Genomic DNA, 10,094 nt, shown 5'->3' with positions numbered 1-10,094 from the left:
CTAACTCAGCCCATACGTTAGGAAGATCCATTCACCACTGGGCCATATGACCCTAATGAGTGAACAGTCATATGTACCGTTAATTAAAACTGAAGTCAAAAAATAATAAAATGAGTTTTCAGGGTGCACTTAGCAGTGGCAAGATTTTCTTTTGTAAAATCTGAAAACTACCAGGAAAAAGGAGCAAGCTACTTAGAAATCTCAGTTTAATAGCTGTAAGAAACATGTATGTCATATACTGAACAGTCCACTGAAAGACATTACAAGAAAAATGTAGTAAAAAAGACATAGGCTCTGTTCTCAACTTATGGTCTAGTAGGGTATTGAAAAATCAAACTCACTCTTTCAATAATTTAAGTTGATGGTTTTTCTTTTCTGATTTCCTTGACATTCTGCAAGTGGAATTTGTCTATTGCTCTTGTGGTTCCATTATACTCTCTCTCTGTCCCTGTATTCTGATATTCTTGTCTCCCTCTCACAACTGTGATGTCCAATGGTTATACTGAAGCCTGCTACTGTCAACAGGGGAGAGCTACCTGTCACATTTTCAGTAGTGTTGGCTTCCAGTTGTTAAACTGTGGGTAGCTTGATATTGGCCGTAGTAGGAATATTTACATCAGAATTTGGCAAACGCTACATAGTCAGGGTTATAATTTTTTGGAGAGTGGGTTTACCAGCACATGAAGTCCTTGAAGTCAGCAATACAGCTTTCTTTTTGGATCTACAGAGCATTATAGTGCCTAGCATATGGTGGGTACTCAATACATATTTGAAGAATGAGTGAAAAAACTAACTAATTAATTATTAGGCCCTGTAGCACACAAATAGAATAAAACTAGCCAACACAATTTTATGTAGAATGAAACAAGCTGCCACAATAATGTAATGATTTGAGAACCCTGTTGAAAGGTCCCCATTGCCCTGACGCAATGCATTCCTTACTCTCTTGCTGCAGGACCTGATTCCCACATTGATGCCATTTTTAAAGTGAAGTACACATCTTGAATGGTTTAAGGGCGATGTTCATTGGATGGAACAACAGAAGGGGAAACTGATGGGGGCAAGACAGTGGGAGGAAACCCGTTGGCCAGGTAACACACTGAACTTAGGACTAGTTTATCCAATTGTTATTCCACTTATGATCCACTATGGTGCTGGAGCTAAGCCAACTGTGAAATGGGTGACATATATTCCTAATTGTTTTTCACTCTCTTTTCTATTTTGGCCATTTCTCTATAACTTAGGTCCTTTATGTCATCCCCTGTTTGCCCAAAGACCTTCTCTGCTCTTTTTGTAGAAATCGATCCCTTATGTTCTAGACTTATTTCTCCCTCCCTACTTTTCTGTTATAGCTTTCTTGACTTTTGGTTCATTCTCTATGAGCCTGCTATTCCTGGTTATGACTTCATATGTTATTCTAAGCAAAGGGCTACTCTAATTCAACGGAGGACTCATGGAAATGGTAAAGATTGAATCCAAAAGAGCAAAACCCAAATGATGTTACCTCAAGTACTGTGGGAGTTGTAAGGGGGAACAGTTTAGTGTGGAGGGCCAAGAACAGTGCTTTAAATCATATCATATAAGCAATTGCCTCTAATGCCTTAGTGTAAGATAAGTTCTGATCCATTTTTTTTAAATAAAATTTTTTGGTTTTCACTTATACTTGGGATATAATATTATATTAGTTTCAGGTGTAATGTACAGTGATTAGAGATCTATATAACTCACATAGTAAACACCCCAATAAGTATTGTGCCCCTCTGCCCTCATACATATTTATTATAATATTATTGACTATATTCCTTATGCTATGCTTTGTGTCTCCATGACTATTTTGTAACTATCCATTTGTATATCTTAATCCCTTTCCTGTTTTCACCAACGCTCCCCCTTCCCCCCAAAACCCTTTCCCATCTGGTGGTCCTCAAAATAAACTCTGCATCTATGAGTTTGTTTCTGTTTGTTTGTTTGTTTTGTTCTTTAGATTTCACATGTATGTGAATTCATACGGCATTTATCTTTCTCTATCTTACTCCATTCTTTGACTTACTCCATTCAGCACAATACCTTCTAGGTTCTTCAAGGCAATATCTTTTTCCATCCCTGTGCTTTTGGTCTATGTGTATCTTTTAATCTGAAGCGAATCTCTTGTAGGCAGCATATGTAAGGGGTTTGTTTTCTTATCCAGTCAGCCATCTTTTTTTTTGATTGGGACACTTATTTTCATTTGAAGAATTTGTATCTATATATAGATATGTAGTTATTGCCATTATTTTTATATTTTTGGTACATATTTTTTTCTTCTTCTTAAAGAAGACCTTCCAATATTTCCTATAATACTGCCTTGGCGGTGATGAACTCCTTCAGCTTTTTTTTTTCTTTTTTTCTTTTATCTGGGAAGCTCTTTATCTGTCCTTTGACTTTGAATGATAGCTTTGCTGGATAAAGTAATCTTGGTTGTAGATCCTTGGTATTCATCACTTTGAATATTCTACACCAAGTCTTTCTGTCCTGCTGAATTTCTTTTGAGAAATCAACTGCCAGTCTTATAGGAGCTCCCTCATAGGTAGCTAACTGCTTTTCTCTTGTTTCTTTTAAGATTCTCTCTTTGTATTTAAAATTTGGCATTATAGTTATAATGTGTTTTGGCATGTGCCTCTTTGGGTTCATCTTGTTTGGGACTCTTTGAGCTTCCTGGGGTTGTATGTCTATTTCCTTCACCAGGTAAGAGAAGTTTTCCATCATTATTTCTTCAAATAGGGTTTCAACTTCTTGCTCTCTCTTCTCTTTCTGGTATCCCTATGATGAAAATTGTTGTTACGCTTGACATTGTCTCAGAGGCTTCTTAAACTATTTTCATTTCTTTGGATTCTTTTTTCTTGTTGCTGTTCTGATTGGGTGTCCTTTGTCACTTTATCTTCTATATTGGTGATTCTATTTTATTCTTGGTCCATTTTGTTGATTCCCTCTAATATGCTCTTCATCTCAGATATTGTATTCTTCATTTCTAACTTGTTCCCTATTATAATTTCCATCTCCATTTTTATGTTTTTTTTTTTAATCTTTGTTAAAGTTCTCACTGAGTTCATTTACTCTTCCCCTAAGTTCATTGAGCATCTTTGTAACCAGTGTTAGCATCTGTTAAGTTGTCTGAGTCCACTTTGTTTAGATATTTTTCTGGAACTCTGTTCTTTTCTTCCATGTGGGATATTCTTCTTTGTCTCCTCATTTTGGCTACCTTTCTGTGTCTGTTTCTGTGTCCTATGTAACACTCCTAAGTCTCCTGGTCTTAGGACTGTGGCTTTGTAGGGCTCAGTGGCACAGTTCTGAGAAGGGTCTAGCTGCAGGCCAAGTTTAGCCCCAGCCTGCGCTTCTCCAGGGCCACCTGGTAAGAGTCTCCATAGAGGGCTGCCACCCAGGCTGTGCTTGTAGTTGCCTCAAGAGGACATGTCAGATACTGATGCCAGCTGCCGCCAGTGTCTTGATTCATTTTTGACAGAAGAGAGCAGGGACCTGGTGAGGTAGGACTTAGCATGGGCGAGTTTTGATGAAGGGAGAGAAGAGGAACAGGTCTAGGATCTCTATCACAGATCCTGGTATTAGAAATATGGAATGTGGGTATACACTGGGAGCTGGAGTGTGGCGGTGGAGGAGGCCTCTGAAAAGCATTGGGGGAAGGGTGACAGAGAGTAGAGGGTCTCAAAGACAAGCATGGCCTACAGTCAGCCTCGACTGCCAGCTATAACTGGTCTATTCCTACTCATAATTTACTAATTTTAGTAATTGCTAAAAACTTATAATGGGACAAACTTCTCAAATGATATTTGAGGTTCTGTGTGGTGGCCTATGTCTGCTGATTCACATTTCTTAGAAGATTATCTAGCTTTAGGGAGCCCCCTGTCAACCCCCTCGATGTTACCTGGAGAAGGCAGGTTCTAACTGAAAGGGAATCTCAAAGAAGGCTGTTTACTGTTAGAGGAGTCTGGAAAATAAATTTTTTTTTATACCAACAAGCAAAAGAGGCAGAATATTTTTGTTAAAATTCTTACATTTACCTAAATGTATGTCTTCATTCCTTAGACAAGTTGTGAGGAGCTGGCAGGTGGGGAAAACTCAAGTCTTGAAAAAATGTTTTGCAGTGTTTATAAGGTTTAACTAAAGATTTAATCAAGGCTTCAGAAAATGGCATCTCCTCCCTTGATGATAGCTCTCTGTCTGGGGAAGAGTATGAGCTAAATACAGCCAGAGAGACTTATTTTTTTCTCTCCATTGGGACTAATAAGTTGTGTCTTTCAAAATGATATGAATAGGGGTATGGCACCGATGACTGAGTGCCAAGGTGCTTGAGCTAATGTGTTGGTTTGTAACATATTATACAAATCTCAAATTTCTTTAAAGACTTTCTCTTTAAAGATGTTGGGTAAGAATAATAATGGAACCATCAGTTTAATGGGAATATAAGAGTACCAGCCTCATAGTGTTGTTAGGAAAATGTACTGAGTACTCACTCTGTCTCGGGTCCTATGTGCTAGGTGCTTTCCATGGATTATCCCATTAAGTCTTTTAATAGCCTGTGAGGTAGTCATTATTATAATCACCACTTCAGAGGTGAGGAAATGGAGGGACAGAGCAGTTAAATAACTTGCCAATGGGTAGCAGTAAAGATGGGATTACATACCCAAGCAGTCTAATTCCTTACTTTATGTTTCTAAACTACACTATTCTGTCTCCTGCATTAAAAGGCAGGGCACAAACTGAAGCAGCAGTATTTATTGAGCACCTCTGATATGCCAAGAATTGCACAGAGTCTTCTCCATGCATTTTTAACTTATTTTCCTAACAACACTATGAGGCTGGTACTCTTACATTCCCATTTCACAGGAGAAGAAACCAAGGCAAAGTCACATAATTAATACAATGAAGCTAGGGGTGGTGCTGGGAATCAGGTATCACTTGGGCTTGAGCTGTTATAACTGACCATCAGAATGACTAAAAATACTATCAAGGAATATATACCAGTTTTCATAAAGGCTAACCTCAGGGTATTTCATAACTGGTCATGAGTATGCTCAGATCATGCAAAATGTGTGGTTTTTCTCATTCATAGGTGCCAACCAGGAGTACCATTGAGGTTGCTGTTCTGCCTTCTACTGCAACTAATTCATTCACTGCTTCTCCCCGGTCTGAGGATCTCACTGGCCAAAGCCCCGACCTTCTGGGGCTATGGAGTAGAAAGTCTTTTAGTACATTACCTGTGAGTAAAGGTAGGTGGACAGACAGTGTCTTTGGTTTGTTCATTTGATTGCTATAATAAATAAACAAGAAATAAAAGGAGGGAATTTCAGTTTCTTCTATATTACTTGGTTCCTGTTACCAATATTATTTTCTACATTTTTCAGGCAAGACCATCGACCATTAGAATATAAAGATCACTAAAAGCAGTGTTTCCAGATGACAAAGATGCTCACAAGTTGGACCCATGTGGCCAGGTTCAGGGACAGAAGTTTATCGAATATGTTTTTGGCTTAGCAAGACAGAATGAGAACTGATATCTATCATTTATCCTTTATTGAACTTCACTTGAACTTACAGTGCTCCCCAAATTTGATTCTATAGACATTAAACTGATGGTTCCTGCTCTGTTCCCCTAGTTTCTTCTATCCCCACACAATACTTAATTGTTATGACCTGGGGGTTGGACGTCTCAGTGGCTTATTAAGTAAGAGATGTCTCCGGCTAAGGGGCTTATTATTCAAAGATTTACCATTTGTGTTTGACTTGTTTTCCTGGTCATAGAGATTGACTTGCAACAAGTCATCCATACTTCATTGCCTTGAGCTCCCAGAAACTAGAAGCAAATGTAATCTGAATTTCCTTAAGCCTTCAGAGTTTACATAGATAAGAGAACTCTGCTCATGCCACTAGCTGTGCAATGAATGACCTCCAGCCCTGTTCACATTTCCACCAAGTTATTTCTGGGAGCCTTTGGGGCTGTCTCACAGGAGCTCCTGAGCAGTGTTTCCACTCTGGAGCCTCTGGTCAATGTCTGTGGTTTGTGCAATCTCCTGATAACTCCCAAATTGCAAACCCTAACAGTGCCCATGGTGCCTAGTCCCTGTGTAGCTTTTTGCACCTAAATCATCTCTGCTCCACGCAGAGGTGAAGCTATACTGGATGCAATAGCACATGCCCCTTCTCCTGCTTGGGTCTCTTCATCTCCTAGAGTCCTTCCTGTATATAGCATCTTTGGCTTCTATTTGTAGCCTTTCCAAAGACCTCAGACATGAATTCATGGTCTGGCTTAGGTCAGAGTCAGACATAGACTCCCCATCAAAGCGTCGGACATGCCAAGTGAATCCTGGAACTGGGTGCAAATTGGTATGAAGTGGAGACCCTAAGCTGTTATGGAATTTCAAGATTATTATTCAGACAGATATCAAAGATTAGACTGAAGCTGATGTTGCCATCCAGGCCTGGAATACATTGCTTTGGCCTTTTAGCTCCATACCATGGGCCCTCAATGGGTTGTCCTGGACCTACAGCAACCAGGTCATCCAGAACTTTGTTAGAAATGCAAAGTCACAGGCTCCAACCTAGGCCTGCTGCATGCAAATCTGCATTTTAACCAGATCCCCAGGTGATTTACATACACATGAAAGCCTGAGAAGTGCTGGTCTATAACATAACTGACAGATCAGACTGGAATTAAGAAATGACGCTTAAGTGATTTTCCAGATTCGGGGAGCCAAGCAGCATGCATAGTGTTTCAAGTAAATCCAATGATTGCTTGCTATTTAAATACATATAGAGACATTTTTCTGTCTTTACTTAACACTTTAATTTAAATTCAGATTTTATTTTGGAATTTCTAATATTTGTGTTAGTCAATAATGGGGCTTGATATTGTACATTACTTGAATTCTTCCTCCCCTCCATTTTTCTTGGGTTAAGAATTCTGATAATAGAAGGAAACTATATGGCTGACGTTCAAGGAAAATCCAGAAAATGAATTCCTTTTTATCTTCAGGCAGAGCAGCTCCAATGAATAGAGTACTGTAATAAAACCTTTTATATGCCTGTCACAGAAAGACAAACCTTTTCCAAAAGAAATGGATTTGAGTATTTGCGAGATATGATAAACAGCCTGACAAAAAGGGACCTGAATTTCCCTTTTAAATGTTCAGTAGGGGGAGGTTTTAACTTCTCTTGTCAGGTAAAAAAAGAATTCATTATGAAAGCCATTCCAGCTGAAACTCAGAAATGAAAACTAGACCAGATCAGAGCAGAAAGCAACGATTTAGAAATGTGTTAAAGGGAATAGTTTAATGAATAAAGTGTCAACTTTCTATAGAAGCAAAAATAAATCACACATAGGCTTAACCAGTTCTGTTGCCATGAATTAGCTGGGTATAGCTGGCACCTGCACTGAGTGTAAGGAAACATTAAAATCTGATTCTCATGAAGATTTGTATACATATGTTGTTGTTGATGATGTTAATAATGGCATTTTAGGCTTTTTACAACTTCTTTATTCCAGCAAATGCTAAAGAAAAAAAGAAAATAAGGAGCATATGAATGAGAATAGCCCATTCCCATAGTTTTTCACTCAGCAGACAGCATTTAGCCCTAGAATCCATCCATCCAACCATCAAGGAATGATCTGAAGTTCTGCTGCAGAACTGTCTAGACCCTCGATGTGGCTATCCCAGGTTTTGTTTTCCAGGTGTGTTAATTTCTTAGGATTGCCCTAACAAAGTCCGTCAGGCTGGGTCTCTCCAACAACAGATTTATTCTCCTACAGTTTTGGAGGCTAGAAGTCCAAGACCTAGGTGTTGGCAAGGTTGATTCCTTCTGAGGTCTGTGAGGGAGAATCTGTTCTATGCCTCTCACCAGCTTCTGGTGGTTTGCCAGCAATCTTTGGTATATCTTGATTTGTAGAAGAAGCATCTTGGTCTTTACCTTCCTCTTCACAAGGTGTTCCCTCTGCACATCTGTGCCCAAATTTCTCCTTTGAATAAGGATTCTAGCCACATTGAACTATAACCCACCTGAACTACTTGTCTTCATTTGCAAAGACTCTATTTCTTAATAAGTTCACATTTCTGAAGTACTGGAGATTAGGACTTCAACATGTCTTTATGGGGAGACACAATTCAAGGCACACATCAGGTGAGGCTCCTTTATAACAAGGTTGTTTGATTTGTTAGTAACTAAACTCTATGGTTCTAGCACACTTGAGGCACAGGATCAGAGTTCAGCAAATCATCATTGAATAAATAAAGTAATTCCTCACCTAGGTATACACATTTACAAAGCACCCTCACAGACTTTGAAGTGTATGTTATATAATGTTTATTTTATGTGAGGAAATGGAGGCACTAAGAGGTTAACGGGATATGCTTCTTGCCCTTTGTAATGATCTGATTTGTTTCTTGTTTCTTGTTTGTCTCTCTAACTAAAAGTGAGGGCAGAGACTGTGATTATTTGCCAATGCTTTATCTTCATGACTAGCAGGGCGACTGGTACACAGTGGGTGCTCAATAGAGATTTGTGGTGTGAATGAATGATTGAAGGGGCCTAGCAGCAGGGATGTGAATCTTGGCTTTCTGACTCTAAATCTAGAAGTTGTTTTGTTATGAATAAATGAGTGAATAAACAGGCACATTTACACCACTCTGTGGTGTCTAAGACAGAATTCCACTCTGTAGTGAGTAATGAATAGTGTTATATTGTAATGAAACATATCTATAGGCTGAGAAAAAAAAACTCACCTTCCTAGATTTTTAAACAATAAACTTAAGTAGAGACTAAGCCAGTAGCTTTCAAATGTTTATGTGACCCACAGTAAGAAATTCATTTTACATTGCAACTTATTAACACACTTAAGTTCATTAAATAGTACTTAACCTTACTTACTACATGCAATAATACTCTGGTGTCTCCTCTCCCCTCCCCTTCCCACTCTTCTCTTCTCTTCCTTCCCTTCTCTCTGTTTCTCTTCTCTTTTCCTCTCTTCCATTCCATTTTTTTAAAAAATGCTAATTTTCACTTTCTAATTTGATTGTATGATACACTAATGAGTTGCAAACTGCAATAAAAAACACTATGGTAAAGACCACCAGCTGTTTATCCATTCACTCTCTCTCTGGTCACAGAAAAAGACTGCATTTCCCAGCCTTCTGTGCATTTAGGAATAACCTGTACCTAGGTAGTCTCCAGTGGAATGTGAGTGGAAGTAATCGGTATGGCTGTCGGACTGACTGCAGCTTGCCAGTCCCGAACCCCTCCCTGTGGGTTCCTTCACTCTCCTTTCCTCTCTGGCTAACTGGATGGCAGTGCCAGGGAGAACTGGTAGCTGCCTTCTGAAGGTGCCAGAGCCTTTCAGCCTGGGTACCTGGACTGTTACAGGAGAAAGAAATAAACCTATTCTTCATACTCCTAAATTTTTGCAGCTATTTGTAAGGGCCACTTAGCTTATCCTCATTTATCCAATGATCAAGTAGAGGTTTGACTTTTGGGAAACCATGGACCTCTGTTTAACATGCTCCTGTGTAGCTGTGGACCATATTTAGGTGTGCAATGCTGAGTATAAATATATTTAAGGAAATACGGGCTGCCTTCAACACCTTATGAATACAAAAGTCCTAGAAGATGACCTTATCACCAGAGCTATACTGACCAACTGACCTAGGTAGTGAGATGGCCAGATTCATATAATTATTGCTACCTTTTTATGTGCGGTGCAAAACAACACAAATAGAATGAGTACAAAATTGTAAGAATGAGAAGATCAGAGCTTTAATGGAAAATCTACATCAATCTGAGTTATCATGACAAGTCATCCAATTTAATGCTCACACACATTCATGGGTCTCTTCTGCAGACAGCAAGGAAAGATGGTCTCTATGTGCTAGTCTTCCTTGCATACCCAAGGCAGAGAAGCAAAGCATGATTGTGTAAATCAATGCTTACATTTCATTTCTCTACTTCCTTTCTCTATGATGTATTGAGTCCCCAGTGGTACCTTCTAGCTGGTTGTTGCTTGAGATTTGCTCTTTACTAAGTAAGGAAAAGCAAATGATTGAATTTTAGCT

At 39.0% G+C, this 10,094-nt stretch overlaps 1 long non-coding RNA gene across 1 annotated transcript in view; it reads left to right on the top strand.

Moving 5' to 3' along the window:
- The first annotated feature begins 961 nt into the window (after positions 1 to 961).
- Positions 962 to 10,094, top strand: part of LOC107517282 — a 29,928-nt gene continuing 20,795 nt past the window's right edge. Inside the window, exons 1-2 of the long non-coding RNA XR_004954707.1 lie at positions 962 to 1,091; positions 5,108 to 5,264. This is a non-coding gene — a long non-coding RNA (uncharacterized LOC107517282). The remainder of the gene's footprint in view (positions 1,092 to 5,107; positions 5,265 to 10,094) is intronic.

This window comes from Rousettus aegyptiacus, unplaced genomic scaffold (genome assembly GCF_014176215.1).
Source record: "Rousettus aegyptiacus isolate mRouAeg1 unplaced genomic scaffold, mRouAeg1.p scaffold_m13_p_15, whole genome shotgun sequence".
NCBI classification, from domain to species: Eukaryota; Metazoa; Chordata; class Mammalia; order Chiroptera; family Pteropodidae; genus Rousettus; species Rousettus aegyptiacus.
Note: the sequence above shows the minus strand (reverse complement) of the source record. Positions and strands in the feature narration are given on the sequence as shown.